We start from the raw sequence: 22,860 nt of genomic DNA, 5'->3' as shown, positions 1-22,860 counted from the left end.
GCCGGCAGTAACCATGGTGAGTAGACCTATCACACAGCATTTTTCTGAGTCAGTTTAAAATGCTGACAATTAAATATACCGTACTCTTTTAAGCAATCCATCAGTCTCCCTTGTTGTCATGGTGACTGGAGTATATTTAGAAATGTGACAAGTACACTGAGTTCAATTGCACTTTTGCCAAAACATAGTTTTGCAGCTAAAATTGAATTTCCTGATTGAAGATCCAAGTGCTGTTAAGGGGGCATGATCGTTTCTATACATTATTCTGGAAGCATAACTTACATCATTCTATTAAATCAGCAGTTGAAGTCTTATCAGGCTAGTAAGATATTGACACTAGAAGTGGTTATACTTAGAGTTGATGAAATAAAGTGAAATAAAGACATCTTTTTTTTTCCATTTAAAAGTGAAATTTGGGCCTCATCAATATAACTAGTTTAATGATTAGTACCTTATATATTTATAAAAATTTGGAGGTAAGTGTGCATTTGTCTGTTCCTCCAGATTATATTTTTTATTTAAAGAAACTTATGAGGACTTCCCTGGCGGTCCAGTGGTTAAGACTCCATGCGCTTCCACCACAGGGGGCATGGGTTCCATCCCTGGTCCGGGAACTAAGATCCTGCATGCCGTGCCATGCGGTCAAAAAAAAACGAAAAAAAGAAAAAAAGAAAGAAACTTATCAAGGACCTCCTCTCTCCTACTTATAATCCATTCTTAGCAATATTAGGGCATCTCTTTTCACTTTTGGTCTGACCTCAGATTGACAAACATCCTTATTTTTCCCCAACCTCATTCCTTTTGGGTTTCAAATGAAGTGGAGTAAAGAGATAAAATGAACATGACTTTTTGCTCAAACAAAGGAAAAGTCAAAGTTTTGTCTAGTCAGGAACTTGGTTTGAATCCTCACTCCCCTCTTGTCCTTTGTCCTGTCCCCACAGTGCTGAGAATGATGCTGAGTATGAATTGCTTGCTCGTTTGACCACAGAAAGTTTAGGCAATTATGCAGTGGCTGGGTCATTATTACAACCCTGATTTCATTCCTGGTCACAGACAGATTCTTGTTCTTTTTTTTTTTTAAAAAACAGAATGACATTTTATTTATTTATTTATTTATTTATTTATTTATATCTATCTATCTATATATTTATTTACTGGCCTCGCTGTGGCTTTCAGGATCTCAGTTGCCCAACCAAGGATTGAATCTGGGCCATGGCAGTGAAAGCCTGGAATTCTAACCACTAGGCCGCCAGGGAACTCCCCAGATTCTTGTTCTTGAAGTGAGAAACAAGTGCTCCTAGATAATTTTGCTTCTATGTTTCCATGGAGCTGAATGCTTTGGTAACTGGGGTTGAGTTTTAAGCCTCTGATAATATATATGTTAAACTGTTTTTATTTCTTTCATGTTCATGGCAAACAGTCTGTTTTGGTAAGAGACATCCTAGTTATAATAACGGTTGGTAAGATTTACTGAGTTTTTACTATAGGCCAGGCGCTGTGTATACTAAGCTTTTCAGTGGATCATTTCACTGGAGCGACACAGTAATCTTGAGTGGGTCCTAATGTCATGCTCATTTTTACATTAAAGAAACAGGTTTAGAGAGGTTTTGTATCTTGACCAAGAGCATCCCTTAAGTAGTAATGGAGTCTGGATTCTGGTCCACCTGACATATTAACCAGTGGCTGCCCGCACGGAAGGCACCCAGTGAATGTCTGTTGACTAACCAAAGGACTACTCCATGGTGAAGCCATACAGATGTTTCAGTGTTTCTAAATGCTCACTAACATTGCAGCTGCATGAAGGTAAACAGGTAGCAGGATCTGAACACAGAACTGAGGCCACTCTGTATCTTCCCTAAAGGTTTAGAACGAAAGAAGATTAGTAGGAGGTGGGAAGGGAGCAGACATAAATCCCATCAAGTCCAGTGGTTTGGTTTCAGGACCTATTTACATTCTTAAAAATGAGTTTTTGTTTATGTGAGTGATAACTAATGCTATTCACTATCTTAGAAATTAAACAAAAATAAAACCAATATTTTAATAAAAATATTTGTATGAGAATAAGTACATTTTCCAAAATAAACAAAGAAATTAGTGAAAAAAGTGGCAACTGGATTCTTACCTCTGTGTTGTATTTTTTGCGACATGTATTTTGATTAAAATTTATGAAGAAAATCCAGAAAGGATTTACAGAAAGGATTGGAAAAGGAAGTAAAAAAAGAGGTAATTGTGGATTTTCTTCTTTGATAATACACCAAAATTTGACAAGTGGTAGTTTCTTAAAGTTTAGTTGCAATGTGAAGTCTGAACTCATATCAATAAATCTTTTTTTTTTAATAATCCATTATATTAAAATCCACTGGTCTAATTTTTACTTTGAATTGATCTTCACCTATGATTGTGTAACATCATTCACTGGTTATTTGGTTCACGGAGTTATGCGTATCTTCGAAATGTTGACATGTTTTATTCTTTAGCATTTAAAAAAACAATTACATTCATTAATATCACCACTGATTTCATCAAAAAAGAGTGTTTTAAGTATTAGGAAGATGTCAAGTGCATAATAGTAGGTGCAAGGTTTTAAAAATTCTAATTTTCACTTTAACATTTGAGTTTTATCAACGACAATGAATCCTGTTAGCTGTTTTTCTTGAAATGATAGGTTCTTTTGGTTTATTTTTGAGAAAATGTATGACATGACCAAGTCAGAATGACCACAGTTTGTCCCTCATTCTTTCAAATAAAAATGGTGTTTCATGCAAAGAGCTGTTAGTTCATCTCTCGATATAAACAATCACACACATGTGTTTCTTGGAGGCAACCATTATAGTTTGTGATTCAGCAGAAGTGCTTTGTGAATACTTCCTGCTGTCTCACACAGAATATTAAAAAGATGTATCAGTCTTACGAAGAAGATGTGAAAACCTCAGGACTGAGATTTAATAAAATTAAGGATTTTTAATTCATTAAGGACAGTCTTAAGTGAAACAATCCCCCTGCACCCCCCCTTTACTGTGGGTGCTTGGTGGTGAAAAGCACAATGGCTATCAGTACATTTGGTGCCACTTCCTTGATTCATGTTAAAACTCCAGCCATTTTTACCCACTTATTGCTTTTGCACCATTGGTGTAAATGTCCACGCAGTGAAAAAGGTTCATAACGTCTTAGTATTATGAACTTACACTCCCCTGAAAAGGTCTAGAGGACCTACGAGTTTATGGATCACACACTGAGAGTCACTGATCTAATCCAGTCTTTGCATTTTATGACAGAGGGGAGCTGGAAAAGACCAACCCAAGACAGCCCCACCAGTTAGTGGTAGAACAGGGACAAGAGCTCAGTTGTTAGTGCATTCCTCTTTCTTTTTTTCTTTTGATTTCCTGTTTCAGTTTCAGAAATTTCAAGGTAGATGTTCGTGACATTCTTTTGTGAATATGGTGATGCCAAAGTATATAATTATTGAACATATTTAGGAAGATTTCCATATTTTTTGCATATTAAACCCTTTGCATATTTTCCCTACTCTGTACTCGCCACTTCACCACTGCTCTCTCTTCTGCTTTTCAATATTTCAGTAGTTACCACTGCTGCCTCTTTAAACAGAGCATGCTTTGTCTTTGCCAAGTGGAGAGAAGGTGAGGGAGCAGTTGACTGCTTATTCATTTTCTGGTTTAGAATTCCAGCTTTGTGGGGAGAAAAGAATCAGTGAGTTTGGGCTGAAGCAACGACTTCCTTCTTCACCTAGATTAGTTAAAAATCACAGGAAAGGAAATTGTACACACAACCATTATCTTTCATATCACAACAAGTCATCTCACCGGCCAGCCACCCTCAACCTTCAATTCTCTATTAAAACTTGTCTCTCTCTCTCCCCCTCTCTCCCTCTCTTCTTCTCTCCCTCTCTCTCCCTCTCTCTCCCTCTCTCTCCCTCTCTCTCCCTCTCTCTCCCTCTCTCTCTCTTTCCTTCTCCCCTTCCCTGAAGGAGGGAGGTTGTCCAATAAAAATTACTCTTAATTTTGCTTTTGCTTATGTTAATGTTTTATGTGATGACTTCTTCAATAAATATTGGTCAGATTTTGAAATTGCAATGAAGGATGCTGAGAGAGGCAGTAGAACCAGACCTAGGCATTGCATTTTCTCTTTAATACCTTCCTCCTGTTTTAGAGTAGTTTTGAGGGAGGTTGGGGGTTGAAAGCAGTTGCAGTGTATGAAAATGAGTATGTCTGGCAAGCCATAAAAGTAGGTTTGCAGACTCCCAAATGTATTGTTCTCTCATTTTCAAATAAGTTGGATGTTCTTTTGCAAGATGTCATTTTTTCCTATTTCTCATCCAACATTGATCGCTTTCCCTTACCTGTGAACTTTGTGAGCTAAACTTGGTTTTCTAACGTTCTGATTCTTCCCCCATGTCTGTTTTCATTACCCCAAAATGTGATCAGATTTGGCCTTTGGTCACCCCTGTGAATCAACTCTTCCCTAAACCTAGGCCTTTGGTAACTTCCTTTTCTTTCCACAAAACTGATGTTTCCGGCCCTTAGTTACCTGCAAACCATTAAGTCTTTTTTCTTTCTTTTTTAGACTTCTAGTTATGGTTTTTCCCAGCCATTTATTAGGCTCAAAAATTGCCTAGCAATAGTTCTAACTCTTCACAATGTTTTCCGCTGTCTTGTCGGAACTTCTGGAGCTTGGGTCTGTCCTATGCTTGGTGCATCATAGGAGCTCCATGGATGTGTTGAGTGGATGTTATTTTTATCTCTTTTTCAAAGGGCATTCTTCAGATTTTTATCTAGTGATCTGAGCTATTGTTTATGTCTCAGTATTGGCCAGCTAAATCTCTGAAACACAGAGCTGCACTGGCCCGTCTTCTCATGTTGAGTCCCTCCCACCAAATGTCATGCATGCTTTTCCTGGCAGATGGCCACTTAGCCTCTACTAGAACACTTCTAATTCTTTGGGGGCAGTTGGTTCTGCTGCTGGACCACTTCATGTTTAATGTTCTCCTTTGCATTGCTCTGAAACTGGATTTTCTATCATTTTAACCCTAATAGTTCCAGCATTGTAGATTATTCAAAAGTATAATATGACTTATACAGGACACATCCTCAGATACCTCAAGATAGCTTTGATTCCCTATCCATCTTCTTTCCTCCTTCAGTCTTTTTCTTGCTACTTATGTCCCAGGATGCTCATATTCCTTATGCCTTCCCTATTTCATACCACTTTCTAGAGTTCCATCTTGCCATCCAACTCTAAATGCCTCTTTCAAACCGACTTCTTTTCTTTGTTATTATACTGAGAACAGTATGAGTTTGGGGGCCTAAAACCTGGGATATGAATTCTAGTACCATAACTTACTAGGTGTGTGAACTTGATCAGATTACTTACTCTTTCTAAGCATTCCTTTAGTCAGATGCAAGAGGGAAATATAATGACTTCTAAGAATATTTTTAAGGATTAAAATATGTGAAGGGCTTAGCTCAGTTACAGAAACATAGCATGTAATAGATATTACTTTTGACTTGATCAATTTTTTAAAAAATCTTTAATTTTTTTTATTGAAGTAGAGTTGATTTATAATATCGTGTTAGTTTCAGGTGTATAGCACAGTGATTCAGTTTTATATATATATATATAGTTTTATATTTAAATATATATGTATATATATATATATATATATACCGTTCTGTCTTTGATTTTCTTTTTTTCCACATATGACCTGGTTTTTAGTATTCATTATTTCAAGAATCTCTCCTTCCTCTTTCTTTTTCCATTGTTCCTTGTTTGGATTTTATTTATACCTATAATTTTAAAAGAAATTTCCATTATCTCTAGATTATTTTCCCCCTCTATTTTTAAATTTCATATCATTTAGCATGGTTTTCTTGACAAATATTGTTTTCCTCTACATGAATTTTCTCAACTCCTGCCTACATTTCTGTTCATATGTCCAGCCTTTATTATTCTTCCTGTGAAGAACATTTCTTCACCCCTCTACTGGGTTAATGATGGCTGGGCCACTGCAGGTTACTTAACTTTTCACTGAACCACTCACTTAGTAGCTTTTAGAATCATTTAGTTGAACAATATGCTTTTTAAATTAACTGTTCAGTTAATTTCAATTCAACTGACATTTACTAAGCACTTGTTATATGACAGTGTATTGATCTAAACGCTATAGGAATTACATAGAACACTTTTATCATTTGTTCATGCAGTCATTCAGTAAACATTTTCTTGAGTACCTGCTAAGGACCAGATTCTGGATTTGGGGTTTGGTTTCAAGAAATTGAATTGGACAAGGTTTCTCCTTCAAGACATAGAATCAAGGAAAAGTTATAAAACAGTGTGGTAATTTTAGTGATCTAGATATGAAACTAGGCATTATGGTCATCTTTGGAAAGACTGCTTCGCCAAACCCCTTTGGGTCAGGAAAAGCTTCATAGCAGGAGATACGCTTAAAGGCTGAGTAGGGGCTTAGAGTCCACTGGAAAGATAAGACCCATATACTAGGGGTTAGTTATGTTTGGTTATAAAGCCAACTTCTAAGTTCTATGTGTTATCATTGACTTCCCCACCCCTGCTGCCCAGAATTGCATACATGCAACATTTACCTTTTTTCTGTTTAGTTTAGGGGCCTTAGAACCAGTGTTTGGGACGTAATTACTGCATGAATGCATATTTTTGTATTCCAAGATAGGAATAATAACATAAATACATAAAAATAATCTCATGATGGTAGGACACATTACAAAGTCTTTCCCCATCCATCATCTCCCTTACTTCTTATAGAACAGGTTAGTGCCTGTGGGTTTCCTTAGTGAGTATCTTAAGCATTGTTACAGATAGATATTAGCACAAGAATTAGCACTGAACAATTATGTATGGAGGATTTACAAATAATTTTTTCTCTCTTTATTTCAAAGTGATCATGCTGTATTGTCTGATTTTATTTAGATCACAAACCAGCTCTGCCCATAACCAGGTATCTAAGAAAGAGTCCCTTTTCTACTCTGTGCCTCACATTTGTCACTTGTCAAATAGGAATATTGCTACTATTACTAACAATAATACCAATTTCACCTCATTGGCTTGAGGTGAAGAATAATATCATTAATCCATGTGAAAACACAATATATATAACTGATCACAGTTAAAAATACAAAATGTATCTTTTGAGTGACCAGATTGTTGTCTACTTTGTCAAGGTCAATTCAGCTTAATTAAATAATTTTCACTTGTTTCTTAAACTTTCTGAGGTAGCTTTGTCTTACTTTCTTCTGTTTACCCAATAGTGACTGCTGGCAAGTGCTATATGTTCAGTAAACACTTGTTGATTGAATTTTTTAAAGTATTGATCTTCTAAAGTCCAGTGCTGGAAATTTGTGAGCTACTTATATTTCTGCTTAGGATTCCTAAAGCCTCTGATTTAATTTCTAGATTGTAAGTTCCATTGATAGAACCCTTATAAATATCACATGAAGAAAATGAGCATTACCTTTAGGCCATGCAATTTACTTTTTAAAAATCTGATTAATTTCAACACAATCAGCCAGGATGTCAGAAGATCTCAGTGCCTTTGATAGATGCTGACAGGTGAGGAAATTAAAATCAGGGAGGGAAGCAATCAAATACTGGCAAACATTACTTTAATGAGACAACCAAATTGTTCATAAGCCATGGAGTACGTTGTATTCTTGATAAACGTCTTAGGGTATCAGGTGAGCGTGCATTTAAAAATGTTCTTCATACGGGATTTGATGATGGGAATGAAGGACATTCCATGTTTGTCATCTAAAGCCTTTGGCCTAATCTCACATTTCAATTGCTTTTGGGGTCAGACTTCCTAATAATCATGTTTAAGATTATGACATTGTTTAATTTATAAGTAATCCTCTCACCACCACCTTTATCAATCCATAAAACTTACCAAAATGCACAAAGTCTAGACAAAATAATTCTTGGCCTTTTCACAGTGGTTTAGGGACAACCATGGTCAAGACCCATGGAAAGAGAAGTAAAAAAATGTATATTTAATACAACTTCTGATTTAAAAGACTTGGGAATTGTAGTGCTAAAACCAGAACCCAGGTCCTCAATCCAGTGTTCTTTTCAAGATAACCCCCCTTGCTCAGAAAGAAAATCTTGGACCACAGGACTGAAGACTTACTTGTTTATTGGCTTAGAGGAAGTTTTTACAAGGCTCTGTCAACTGCTCATTTGTACTATAGCACTTGTAAAATATCAAGTATTAAGGGGCATCTATACATTGACCTTAGTGATTCTCATGCCATTTGGTTGGAATTTTTGTTCGTAATGTCAGGATCATCATCTAGAGTTCTGTTGCCTAAAAAATGTTCTGGGGTGCAGTGGTCAATCCAGAGGTTACCATGGTTTGTGAAGAACCTGTCGAAACAGGTCTCTCTGCTCTCTTCATTTCTCATGTCCTCCCGTTCCTCTCTTCTTTTTTCCTTATTCCCCATCATTTTTCTTTCCTCTCTCTCTCTCTCTCTCTCTCTCTCTGTTTTTTCCTTTGGCTCTGTTGTTCTCTCCAATTTTCCCCCAAATACAGTAGAAATGATGAATTATTTTATACTAGTCCCAGCTAGGTTTGGTGAGTCTTGCTTTTGCACTGATTCTAATTAATAAGTTGAAATTTTGTAAGTTAGAGGTTGATCATACTGATTTCTTTATTTTTGGCTGAAATTGCTTCTGGAGATGAGAACAGTTTTCTTGGGAGAGGATGGGTGATTTGATAGAGGATGCAGACCTGCCAGGTTCTGGGCCAACAATCATAAAATCTACAGAGGCAGCCAAGGATAACTGGCTTTATTACCAAGACGCTAGAGTGGGATTTGTCACTTGTCCCAGATGTCTTTATGGGTCTAGTGGAGAACTCCACTGCATTGGGATATACTCGAGTTACTGAGGACACGTGCCACTCAAACCGTGTGAGAAGAGGACGGCGAACTTCTTAGCTAGAAGGTTTCAGCTTTTCTACGGTGTGAGATGAAACTTAGTGATGTAGACCCCTTTACGAAAATTCAGTGGTACAGCCTTCTGTTGTTTCTGTGGCTTGTGTTTCGATAGCTTGCCCAAGGATGTCGCATCTCTGAAACTTCACTGGGGAGAGCTGAGAAAGTGTTCATGGTAACCCTGCATCGAACACTCTTTTGCCTCAGCTTAGTAATGTGTCATCTTCTGGTTAGACCACAGATGTGAAGTCTCTCTCCTTTCACTTGCCAGTGAATCAGGACTCAATACTAAATGTGCTTTGGTGCCTTGACAATGGACTTTAATTGGGTATATACTCATTTTACCTTTCCCTCCAAATAGAGCGCCCCCAAATGGGAGGCTGCATCGTGTAGTAGAAGAGTCCTTACTTGTTTGGGGATCAAGATACAAGGTTAAACTTTTATCTGTTCCATGTTAACCACGTGATTTTTGAAGTTTGGTTTCCTGATTGGTGGAATTGGGGTAGTAAGGTTTCATTGGGGTTATGTCGAGGATGATTTGAGAAAACATGGTCATGAAATACTTTTCAAACTATAAAGTATAATGTTAAAGATGATTAATGTTTTGATATTGGTGGCATATGATAAGAGTTTCTTGCAGAGTATCCTATCAACCATGCTCTATTCATATAATCTGATTTGAGCCCTGTATGAAAATGGGATATATTCATAAAACTTCTCAGAGGTCTTTACTTCTCAATAAGTCTATGCTTATGTTAAAACAAATCCCCTTGTTCTTGCACTCCTGTTGGAAGCTCCATGTCTCTGAACCTAAAGCATGATACAGGCACAAACTTTAGAATGATCTGTGATAAACCTGCAGGCCATTCACCTAAAGCAGTTTTTTTTTGCTTTTGGGGGTTGAGGGGATACATGATTCTTAACTTTCGAGGTTTTGTCGTTTGGAACAAAAGTTCTTTGTGCTGCTGTAGGTGAGGCCATGTTAAGATTGATATAGATAAATTTTGTGGTATTTTAAAACTAGGGTCACAAATCAAGGAAATACCCAACCCAGAGATATCCTCTAGCCTTCCGTGCTTAGAGTATCATTCTTTGATCATATAAGTGTGGGCTCATAGGAAGAAATGTTACCATTTTGTATACCACCGCTGTCCATGCCTATAGATATGAAATAATGGAAGAAAATCTTCCAAAAAAAGTTTAACTCATCTTTGGCTATGAAGTAGGTATTATATGCCACATTTATGTGTAAGGACATTGACATTTGGGGCTTAAGTAACTTGCCTAAGACCATTGGTAAGAGGAAGACAGGTCTGACTGGCTCTAAATCCCATCTGTTTTTGCTACTTCTTCACATCAATCAAATAGCTGGTTTTATTTCATTATTCCCTCTTCCACTAAGTCTAGTGGATCTAGTCAGTGAGTTGTCTGTCCTTGTGTTTTCCCACCTAATATCCTAGGTATAAAGGAAAGACCACTGGATGAACAGGCAGAGCTCAGAGGGTCCAAACTCTCACTCTGCCATGTACTATACTATGTAGTCTTGGACAAGTTACCTACTTTTTCTGAACTTCAGTTTTCACATCTGTAAAATCAAGACAATAATACCCATTTCCCATGACATTTGTGAAGTTAATCAAGAGAGAGATGTTAGTTCCCTTCTCATCCTCCTTATCACTCTGTGAGCTTCTGTTTCCTCACCTAAGAAGTGGGTAGAATAATCTCTTCCTGCTTCTTCACCAGGTTGTCATGGGGTGAAATGAGATAATGAATGTGAAAGTGTTTTGCAAACAAGAAACTGCTGTATAGATAGAAGAGTTTATGATTGTTAATGAATAAATAGAGCTTGGAACCTAAGAGTAACATTTACCTGTTTCATTTACAGACACTAGCATTGCAGTTTGCTGAACCTTGTGTCCACTGATCATTCCAAGAGCTAGCTGTCCAAGGTAAGAGAGGCTTGGCATCATCATGTTTATGAAATGCTGATAGGCATCTTAGCCAGTAATGTTTAATGTAGATTTCACTCCCAACAGAAGAAATAGTAAGGTATTTCATGAGCATCAAAACCTGAAAAATGGCCAAGACAGTGAACTTTGCCCCTTTTATGTCTTCTTGATTTGATTTCTCTTTCAATTCCTAGCTTTTTAAGGTTCACATCAAAAGCACAAAAGTCTGGGCAACATGGAAGTATTTAAGTGTCCATAGTATGCCATGTCCTAGGATGGCCTTTTTTTTTTTTAATTAATTACTTATTATTGGAGTATAGTTGCTTTACAATGTTGTGTTAGTTTCAGCTGTGCAGCAAGGTGAATCAGCTATACATATACATATATCCTCTCTTTTTTGGATTTCCTTCCCATTTAGGTCACCGCAGAGCATTGGGTAGAGTTCCCTGTGCTATACAGTAGGTTCTCATTAGTTATCTATTTTATACATAGTGTCAATAGTGTATATATGTCAATCCCAATCTTCCAATTGGGATTGGGATTGACATATATACACTATTGATACTATGTATAATAGTATCATAGTCTTCCCCCCCCCCGCTTCCCCTTGGTATCCATATGTTTGTTCTCTTCCTAGGATGTTCTTATCTAGTACCTTCTTGTATCCCCAGTGAGTATATAGCAGGAGGGCTTTCTCTCCAGTTTCCTGGCTGTCGATTGAGTGCATTTTTCACTACACTATGCTGCCAGTGTTACCTGGCTCTGTAGGGGCCAAACTTTACTCGTTGGGTCTGTCACTGCCTCTTAACTGCCCAAAACACATCTCAAAAGGACATAATCTAAGCCTACAACAAAAAAAATCTTAAGAATACAGGACATGAGTTAGAGTTTTTTGAAACCCAGGGCCTATAGTGTCTGGATTCCACTCTCCTGGGGAACCAGTGTGAAGCAGTTGGGACTTTGGCAGAAGAATTCATTCTTCTTGAGTTTGTCAAGAAAACAGTGACCAGTTTAACAAAAGACCCGGAATAGCCAAGGCAATCTTGAGAAAGAAAAACGGAGCTGGAGGAATCAGGCTCCCTTACTTCAGACTATACTACAAAGCTACAATAATCAAGACAGTATGGTACTGGCACAAAAACAAATATAGATCAATGGAACAGGGTAGAAAGCCCAGAGATAAACCCATGCACATATGGTCACCTTATTTTTGATAAAGGAGGCAAGAATATACAATGGAGAAAAGACAGCCTCTTCAATAAGTGGTGCTGGGAAAACTGGACAGCTACATGTAAAAGAATGAAATTAGAACACTCCCTAACACCATACACAAAAATATACTCCAAATGGATTAAAGACCTAAATGTAAGGCCAGACACTATAAAATTCTTAGAGGAAAACATAGGCAGAACACTCTATTACATACATCACAGCAAGGTCCTTTTTGACCCACCTCCTAGAGAAATGGAAATAAAAACAAAAATAAACAAATGGGACCTGATGAAACTTAAAAGCTTTTGCACAGCAAAGGAAACCATAAACAAGACCAAAAGACAACTCTCAGATTGGGAGAAAATATTTGCAAATGAAGCAACTGACAAAGGATTAATCCCCCAAATTTACAAGCAGCTCATGCAGCTCAATATCAAAAAAACAAACAACTCAATCCAAAAATGGGCAGAAGACCTAAATAGACATTTCTCCAAAGAAGATATACAGATTGCCAACAAACACATGAGAGGATGCTCAACATCACTAATTATTAGAGAAATCAAAACTGCAATGAGGTATTACCTCACACCAGTCAGAATGGCCATCATTAAAAAAATCTACAAACAATAAATGCTGGAGAGGGTGTGAAGAAAAGGGAACCCTCTTGCACTGTTGGTGGGAATGTAGATTGATACAGCCACTATGGAGAACAGTATGGAGGTTCCTTAAAATCTAAAAATAGAACTACCGTACAACCCAGCAATCCCACCACTGGGCATATACCCTGAGAAAACCATAATTCAAAAAGAGTCATGTGGGCTTCCCTGGTGGCGCAGTGGTTAAGAATCTGCCTGCCAATGCAGGGGACACGGGTTCGAGCCCTGGTCTGGGAAGATCCCACATGCCGTGGAGCAACTAAGCCCGTGAGCCACAACTACTGAGCCTGCGCGTCTGGAGCCTGTGCTCCGCAACAAGAGAGGCCGCGACAGTGAGAGGCCCGCGCACCGCGGTGAAGAGTGGTCCCCGCTCGCCGCAACTGGAGAAAGCCCGCACACAGAAACGAAGACCCAAGACAGCCAAAAATAAATAAATTAACTAATTAATTAAAAAAACATTTAAAAAAAAAAAAAGAGTCATGTACCACATTGTTCATTGCAGCTCTATTTACAATACCCACGACATGGAAGCAACCTAAGTGTCCATTGACAGAAGAATGGATAAAGAAGATGTGGCACATATATACAATGGAATATTACTCAGCCATAAAAAGAAACGAAACTGAGTTATTTGTAGTGAGGTGGATGGACCTAGAGTCTGTCATACAGAGTGAAGGAAGTCAGAAAGAGAAAAACAAATACCGTATGCTAACACATATATATGGAATCAAAAAAAAAAACAAGGTTCTGAAAAACCTAGGTGCAGGACAGGAATAAAGACGCAGATGTAGAGAATGGACTTGACACGGGGAGGCGGAAGGGTTAGCTGGGACGAGGTGAGAGAGGGGCATGACACATATACAGTACCAAATGTAAAATAGATAGCTAGTGAGAAGCAGCCGCATAGCACAGGGAGATCAGCTCCGTGCTTTGTGACCACGTAGAGGGGTGGGATAGGGTGGGTGGGAGGGAGACGCAAGAGGGAGGAGATATGGGGATATAGGTATATGTATAGCTGGTTCACTTTGTTATAAAGCAGAAACTAACACACCATTGTAAAGCAATTATACTCCAATAAATACGTTAAAAAAAAAAGAAAAAGAAAACGGAGACCAGTTTAAAAAAAAAAATAAGGACGCATAAAATTTGTTTTATGTGTTTAAGGAAGCACAAAAAGTTTTAAAATTTGCAAAATGTGAGTTTTCCTCTGCAGATAACCAGCTGATATCTGTACTTCCCAGCTAGCTCCGCTATGCTCTCTATAATCTTCTAGAAGGCTTAGCCAAAAAGAGGTGAAGTAGTCAGTATGGTGATCCTAACTGCAGCCCCTATAGAATAGCAACTTTGTGGAAGATTTGATATCAGCATTTCAAGTACTGTAAACATTTGTTCTGATGAATATTTTGATTATCCCTTTGGTATGTTCTTTCCATGATCTTTTTTTTTTTTTTTTTAAATATTTATTTATTTATTTAGTCTGTGCCAGGTCTTAGTTGCGGTACGTGGGATCTCTTAGTTGCCGCATGTGGGCTTCTTAGTTGCGGCATGCATGTGGGATCTAGTTCCCTGAGCAGGGCTCGAACCAAGGCCCCCTGCATTGGGAGTGTGGAGTCTTAGCCGCTGGACCACCAGGGAAGTCCCTTTTTCCATGATCTTAAACATAATTTTTTAAAAAAATTTTATTGGAGTACAGTTGATTTACAATGTTGTGTTAGTTTCAGGTGTACAGCAAAGTGAATTAGTTATATATATACACATATCCACTCTTTTTTAGATTCTTTTACCATATAGGCCATTACAGAGTACTGAGTAAAGTTCCCTGCAGTAGGGAATTCCTATGCAGTAGGTCCTTATTAATTATCAATTTTATATATAGTAGTTTAAACATGATTTTAATTACACAGACCTTTGAAAGAATTGAGGTTTGTTGGTACTGACCCATATTTGCAGGAGCTAGCAATTTAGAAATGAGTGGAAATTTTGGTGTTACATTAATACGGTTTTCAAAGCTGATATTCATCATACACATGGAATAAGAAGAGGTCATGTGCAAAGAAGGCCGGTGAGGGGGGACGTATGGACTGTGAAACTCTTCTATGAGCAGATCAGACCTAGAAGCCACTTGTGTTGTTTAGACTTTATGCTCATTTCTACAAAAGAGAGGGTTAATAAAAAAAAAGATGGTAGCCAAAAATACAGGAGTGACTCCTGCCCATCTTTTTGTCCCTCTCTAGTCCATAAAACACCTCTGCAAAAAAATCCTTTCCTATGTACTTCATGTATTTTCAGGGATAAACACATCAGAGAAGAATGTACTGTAGACATGTGATATCATAATTTTTGGTGGCTCTGTTAGGCAGAGATCTATTTGTTCACTTAGGAACTGCAGTTATTATATTAACTTTCCTCCAAATGCCAGTTGTTAAATATTAATAAAATAAATTTTGAAAAGTGGTTAACTATGCCCCCACTTCCACACTGAAACCCATCTTGAAGTTACAAAGAAGAGTTTAAGCAAGGCTGGAAAGGTTATGAAAAATTGCTGTTGAGAAAGAGGAATTTCATCTATCTCTCTATCTGCCTATCTCTCTATCACTCCATCCATCCATCTATTCATTCATCTATTCATCTATTTTTTTTTATTTTGGAAGTGGATTTGGTGGGGAAAGAAGGATAAAAACTCAAATAGCCTTTGGAAGGTAGAGAAGTAAATATTCTGGGGGCATGCTACAAGAAATTTAAAATAATCTTGTGGTAATAATTGGTGTCAGTGGCAGTAATGAAGAAAGAATAACAGTTTAAATAAATAATTAGACTTGACAGTAGATGTGTCAACAGGTACCCACTTAATTAGTGTAATCATTGTTTTTCTCAGCTTTCAACATTGATCCACTGACTGTGGTGTGTTCCATGTCCCATTTCCAAACCGAATCTATTTAAAGCTGTACTCCATGGAATCTGAAACTGTATACCCTGTTTACTATTTAGAGCTGATACCTGATGTTCTTTAACAGGGAAGATCTGTACTTGAGCAAGAACAGGCTTCTGGCCTTTGGTAGACTGTTGATTATCCCTGTTTTCCACAGGGTAATTCATTAGCAATGATGAATAATGCACAATTAATTCTCATGGACTTGTCTATATTGCTACAGTGAATTGTTTATTATAATTTGATAGAAACAGCCCTAGTCTACCTTAAATCCAATAAATCAGTTATTGTTATTTGAGGTAGAGTTATTATTGAGTTATGAGTTATTGTTATTTCAAAATATTTGAAATTATTTTCTTAGTTACCTGGATAGAATCTCATCGCTTGCAGGAGTGAAGTAATGTGTTATGGGTTATGTTCTATGAACCAGGAGTCATGAGAATCTAATTCTACTCCCATCTCTGGCTGTGTCACCTTGGGCAAGTCGTTTTCCCTCTTTGGGGTCCATTTCAGTATCTAACAACAGGTAGAGTTGGACCATGTGCTTATGGCATTATTTCTAGTCAAATGTCCTAATATCTATGATTTTATTTCTTGGTCAATTCTTTCTTCCTCCTGCTGCCACTTTTCCAAAGTCATAGGAGAGTTCAGTGTGTGAAAATAGTTGTTCTTTTTAGCTTTTGATTCTTGTACATACCTGAAGGGCAGTTAGTGATTTGAATTATATATATATACTGTGATTGGGCATTTATGCATTACTTGTTCCCTACCCCCAGCAACATTCAGTTTCTGGTTAGAAAGGAAAAAATAAAAATCCATCTTTCTTCATGTTTCTCTGCTTGATAATCCGGGTCTCAGTTTTGAGGCTCTGGTAAACTTCACTAACAATATAGAGAGGATCCTCTTCTGTTGTTTGACTTTTCCAGGGTTGAGTCAGTGACCTGTAAGGAGAGGTCAGAATGTCAAAGGCAGAGGGAACTTTAAGGACCCATCTAGCCAAATCTCAGAGATGGAGATTTTGGGGTCAGGGAGGGAATATGATTTGTCTAAGCTTTTAGTGGCAGATCCTAGGCTAGAATTCTTTCTTCTGACTCCATAGTTGTACCTCTGTTTTAGGAGAGGAATCTCTGTATGTGAAGTATCCTTTCTCTTCCCACCATTTAAAGGGACATTATCTTTCAGGCAAAACCAATCCTATTGTTAATGCAGGGATGTGAGATGCCCTTGAAACATAAGTGGATGCCAGACTTCTTCGTTCATTCCATGAAGCATGGAATAGAGGATTCTGGCTGGCCTCTGCTCTCTGTGTTTATTAGGATTCCCTTGCAGTTCTTCCTGTAAGAGATTACTTGACCCTGACATCACACTGTTTCCTCCTGTCCTTTTCTGATCCAATGAATTATAGGAAGCTAAGGATGAGTTCCTAGCTGGCTGTGTACTGTGCATAGTTGGGAACATTAATAAAGAGAAGACAGATGCAGGATTAATACGCAGGAGGACAGGTGAGTAATAGCCAACACAGTGAAATCTAGTTCAGGGCCTGCAGTTCCCGGTCTCTGTGCTACACAAGATTAATAGCAGCATCTCTCATTCTTTCAGATCTTCTCTCTGCCTTGTTCTTGTGGGACTGGGCTGGGGCTGAGAAGCAGCTAGAATGATCTTTGCCAAAACCAAACTAATGTTTTCATGAGATTTCCAGGTCCAGAGAAGAGAGTAGTAATTATCTATCAGTTGGAAGATAACTTAGAGGCCACTGGGTCTAAACACTTACCTTGTACTTCATAATAATGACACACTGAGTGGAAATCATTTTACTGGGTCTGAGGTTCAAATCCTGACTCTACTTTATTTGCTGTGACTTTGGTGAAGGCATTACCTTCCTCTGAACCTCAGTTTTTCCATCTATGAGATGCGAGGAGGAGGAGGAGGAGGAGGAGGGTGAAATAGATTGGATCTCAAAGGTTCCCCAAAGCCTGATTTTCCTGAGTCTCTGATTTGCCTAAGGTTCTGTAGCAAGTTTGCAGCCAAGCTGAGTCTTAGATTCAGAGCTCTTTTCTCTGGATGGGAGCACTTATCGTAAAAACTTCCACCGTCTGTACTTTCTAAACCGCATGCTTGTATCTTTCAGCCTTGTTTTATTAAGTGAACTTTTTCTCTCTCAGTTGGCAGATCCCTTTCTGTCAAGGGACTTGCCTAAGGCAGTAGTTATTAATTCGTCTGTGTGTGTGTGTGTGTGTGTGTGTGTGTGTGTGTGTGTGTGTGTAGTGGTGGGGAGAGGATTACGGAATATTTGGAAACTCGGATGAATCTATGAAATAGTTAGAAAATGCACATCTGCATAGAATGTTGTCTACAATTTCATGAGGTTTGTAAACCTTCTGAAGGCCATACATAGGTTCTAGGTTAAGCGAAAGATTTTTTTCAATGTGCGAAGTTTGCGATGACATTTGGGTAACACATTTCCTTTGCTGTTGGATTTCTCCCACAATTCACCTATTGTTTTGCTCTGAGTGTCAGACTCATTATGAGTGTGACTCTGGACATTTATGTTTCAAACTGTTGAGTGATGTTTTAATATTGAAACTCTTATTCTGCTTGCTTTATTCATTTATTCACTCACTCACTCACTCACTCAAATGTACTTTTAACCCAGAATCTGTTAAGTGCTATCCATTTTAATTCATCATTTCATTTAATCTCATAAAATAGAAAATTATTTTTTCCCACTTTTCATATGTGGAAACTGAGCTCAGAGAGGTTGAGTAATTTGCCTAAGGTCATACAGCAAATGAATAGCAAAGTTTGGATTCAAATCCAGATCTGCTTGAAAATATGTGAATACCTCCAGAGATAACACTGAATGTGAATAGGGACAATGGAACAATTCTATAAATGATAGAAATTCCCGGTAGAAAATGGCCAGTGGGCCCCCGAGGAGTACAGTGAATGTGTGCTCTGGGAGTTCAGAGAGGGACAAGATCACATATCCTGAATCGTTTATTTGATAATTCATTAATTAAATGCCCTTCTGGTACCTTAAGGCAGAATAAGAAAAGCTGGGCAATTGTATAAACTGCATTATAAATAACTCATGTTTTTCCTCTTCTTTCAAACTTCTATCAGGTTAGTGGTCTCAGACTCTCCATTTTTGTGAGTGCAGGAGGAGACAGAGTGATTAGGGTCATAGAGCCCTGATCATACTGCAAGTTATTAACTGAATTGGAATTTCGATGCTTTGGGGAATCTGTTGGTTGTTTTCTCCCTGTTATATTGAGCGTGAGATATTTTACCAGAGATAGACTTCTGGCCGTGCACAGATCAGCACAAATGCAGATGTGAGCAGCTAGAATTTGGATCGTGCCAAGATGTAATGACTGCCACATGTGTGAATCTAATCTCAGTGCCTGGTGACCCACTGTGAGTCTATGTGGGAGCCCTGGGAATGAAGGCCGGTGTTAGACGTGGAAGAGGCCTTGGAGATTTTCAGGGGCCACAGCTTCGGATGGGAAGACGGAGGCCCCGAGAAGGGGCGGCAGAACAAGAAGCAGGCTTCATACCGGCACCCTACAGTAATAGCTACTTAAATTTTCTGTCTTCCACCGGCTCATGCTTGTACTTGACCCTGGATTGGGAGCCTAGCATTATTAGCTGCATGACTTTGGATGCATTACTTGATTTCTTTGGGTCTCAGTTTTGTTGTCTGTAAAATGGAAATCACACCCTATTGGCAGGACTGTTGTGAGGGTGAGTGAAATACCATTGTGCTGTACAACACACAGAAGTATCATTGTCCATATGATTAACAATCCTCATCCTATCCCAGTGAGACAGGCACGCGTGTCCTGCTCTTACAGATTCTACTTCCTAACTTCATCTTGATACTTTTCAGGTCAAGTTGCTGCTCAGAGTTTGGTCTGAAGACCAGGGACATCAGCATCACCTGGGAGCTTGTTAGAAATGCAGACCTCAGGCCCCACTCCAGACCTCCTAATCAGAATCTGCATTTTAATAAGATCCCCATGTAGTTCCTAGGCTCGTTTGAGTTTGCAAAGCATTGTTTTCCGCTGGAGACAATTCCGAGACTGTTGGCCACAGGCCTGCTGACACTGACTGGGTCTGAGCCAGCATTCCGTGACATGCCTTCCCCAAGCCTTGAGAGGCAGGAGGGAGCCCTGTGAAGTCGCTCCCTGGGAGTAGTGGAAGGCCGGGTTGCAGGAATCCAGCAGGCTTTATCTTTTCAACGCCCTTCATTTCCTCAGAAGTGCTATTCACCAGGGGTCAAACTGGGATTGGATCCCAAGGCTTTGGGCTCCCAAAGTCTGTGTTCTTTTCATTAAACCACGATGTCTCAGTCAGGAGGAATGCTGCGCTGTGTGGGTGATAACTCTTCATTTCCCATAGTGCCAGTATTTCTACACTTGCTGTTTTACTCTATTACTCAATTCCTAGAGGGGAAGAATTCAAAAAATAAAATTAAGTTAAATGAAGAAGCTTGAGTTGAAAGCCAGGATCCTGCAGCTTAATCAGTTATTTTCATTTTTTAATGAGGGAGACTATTGTGAAATAAGTAATTATTAATTACTCAAAACTAATGAAATATTTTAGTTTCCTTGCTAAAAAAGCATATGGAAGCTAAAAGAAAGCATATGGGTGTTTTTCCGGAAGCATATTGGTGAATGGACAAATTACAGTGGTGCCAATATGCCTTTGCTGTCTGGCTGGGGCCATCACTGTGTGTGCTGGCATCTGAGTCCTCGTGTGTTTAAAGGGATTATTTAAAATTCCCATCTGATGTGTGCCTTGGGTTGCCTCTGGAGTTGCACAGCTCTGCCTCATGAATCTTTCTGCCATGTTTCACTCCGACATTACTGGTGGAGTGTCGCTCAGTATAAAACCTTTGCAGTCGAGGGCTACCGTGCTCTTCCTTTCCAGATGTTTCTCTCTCTCTGCAGTAGACGGAACGGACCTGCCTAGCCGATGGCTAGGTATTGAGACTTTGCCCATCTCTCCATTTACCATGGCATCCTTTCAGACTGCAGCATTGGACCTCCTTGCTCCACTGGGGACTATGTGTGAGACTCTGGGCCCCCACTGGTGTCTGCACTGCAGATTTCTCCCTTGTAAACCCGGCATGGTGATTCCAGTGCATCTCAGCTCGCAGGCATGGCTCTTTATCCGATTTGCAGTCCATGCCCTTTGCTCCCCCTCTTCTTTTCTTTATGTCTCTTCTCTCTTGCTGTGTGTTTAGTCGCTCTGGTAAATAGCTTGATGGATTTGGAGGTGGTTGAAGCTCTTTTGGCTGCTCTGGGGATCGCACACATCCAGGCTTGTGATAATCAGAGGCAGCATGATATGTTTGAGAAGGTACTTAGCCGAGTGTCAGAAAACCGAGGTGCAGACCAACCTAACTTGAGAAGCATTTACTTAGCACTTACTGAGAAAGGTGGCTCACTAAGACATCGAAGGAGGGAGCTGGCAGGTGTGTGGAGGTGAGTTTGATTCAGGGCCAGCCAAGACTCAGTGTGATGTGTGGGCTCAGAAATTATACTTCGTGAGTGAGAGAATGTGGGAGGTCTTTCTATGGGAGGTTTCATATAAAACCAGGGACTGGAATTGAGTTTGAAGGATGATTGGATGGACTTTGGTGGGATATTACAGGGACTTCAGAGGAAATCTCTGGCAGGCAAGGATCAGCCTGAGGCAAGTCCCAGAAGCAGGTGAGTACCAGCCTTGCCCAGAGAACTGGGCACAGATGACAGAAATGTGTAGTTGAGAGAAATCACTTCTTTTCTGGCGGACCTCAGTCTCCTCATCTGCAAAGCGTGAGCTTTGGACAGTTTGGTTCTCAAGAAGCCTCAAGAACTCCAACTGGAATTCTTCAAGCTCTCCTGTCCCACAGCTAGATAAGCCATTTAGCTAAAGGCTGGCAGCTCATAGTGGCAATGGAGCAGGTCTCAGAACCCAAGTGTCCTGTTTCCTATTTCACTGCTCTTCCTGTGACCCCACAGAGCATTATGATGATGAGTGGGTGGGATGACCATTATTATTCTATCCTTTAATGTATGAAACACAGAATTTTAAAATAATCTAAGACATAAAACAGACAAGATACTTAACCATCTTACAGACCTGATGACCCTTCCACTGGAGAGGGTCCACTCTTGTAAAATGCTACCTTCCTCCATTTTGCCTGTGTGGGCTTTGCTTTCCTGTCTGAAGGACCAGCACACATCCCTCCTCCTGAGGAAGCCTTCTCTCTCCACCCCTTGGCTCAGAAGTATAGTCTTAGAATTGGACTTTGTTTTATAATTGACTTTATTTTGTACTGCCATCTTTTTGTATTTCCTCTTACCTCCCCTCACCAATATACATATATTATAAGGGTTCTGAATCTAAGGACTACTTCATTCCGCTTTTCTGAATTTCCTTTAGCTCCTGGCACAGTGCCTTCTGTATCGTGCTCGATAAAGAAACGCACAACTGTGTTCTTCAACGGTTTTCCCCTCTGCTTCTTGCTTGTTTTTAAGATGGATATGACACTTAGAAATGTATAGAATTTCAGAACGGGAAAGGAACTTAAAAACTCTCTGTCTAGTTGAGCCCCCTCCTGGGGAAGAAATGGCTTACCCTACTTTACCTGCCCGATTAGTGACGGGTCTGAGAATGGCGCCCCCATATGACCAAGCAGGAGAGGGATGGTTGGGACCTGAGCTCCTGCTCACCACTCGGCAAGCCTTGACTGGGTTCCTTCTTTCTACAAAGAATGTTAGGAATAAAGGTGGTACACGTGACGCTGTTGCCGTATGAAACAGATGGAAGCAAGCACACGTTTACTGGGTGTCTACTGTGACGTACTATGTGACAGGCCCGTGGCAGGTGCTTTCACATCGTTTAGCTCGGTCAGTCATCATAGTCTAGAATTCCCACCCCTACACGTGGGAGACAGGTGGAAATAGGACATTTAGCCAGAGCCCTTCCCTGTAAGCTCCGAAGAGTGCACAGTAGTGGATAGGTTTTTGCCTCCTACAGTGTGGGCAGAGGGCTCTGCAGAGTGGTACTCTTCACTGTTCTAAGGGGAACTGATGGGGGAGACCAATGGAAGCGAGCCGAGGTGGTGATCACAATTGCCGTGGGAGGAC

At 39.5% G+C, this 22,860-nt stretch overlaps 1 protein-coding gene across 8 annotated transcripts in view; it reads left to right on the top strand.

Moving 5' to 3' along the window:
* LPP (LIM domain containing preferred translocation partner in lipoma) overlaps nucleotides 1-22,860 on the top strand; it is a 694,560-nt gene that overhangs the window by 168,253 nt on the left and 503,447 nt on the right. For all 8 annotated transcript variants that reach the window (XM_082393255.1, XM_082393258.1, XM_082393259.1 and 5 more), the window contains one exon: nucleotides 10,861-10,924. The gene's annotated coding sequence lies outside the window, so the exon portion shown is untranslated. The remainder of the gene's footprint in view (nucleotides 1-10,860; nucleotides 10,925-22,860) is intronic.

This window comes from Balaenoptera borealis (genome assembly GCF_965194805.1).
Source record: "Balaenoptera borealis genome assembly, chromosome: 5".
Classification (NCBI taxonomy): domain Eukaryota; kingdom Metazoa; phylum Chordata; class Mammalia; order Artiodactyla; family Balaenopteridae; genus Balaenoptera; species Balaenoptera borealis.
The sequence above is the reverse complement of the archived record's forward strand: the minus strand, read 5'-3'. Positions and strand labels throughout refer to the sequence as shown.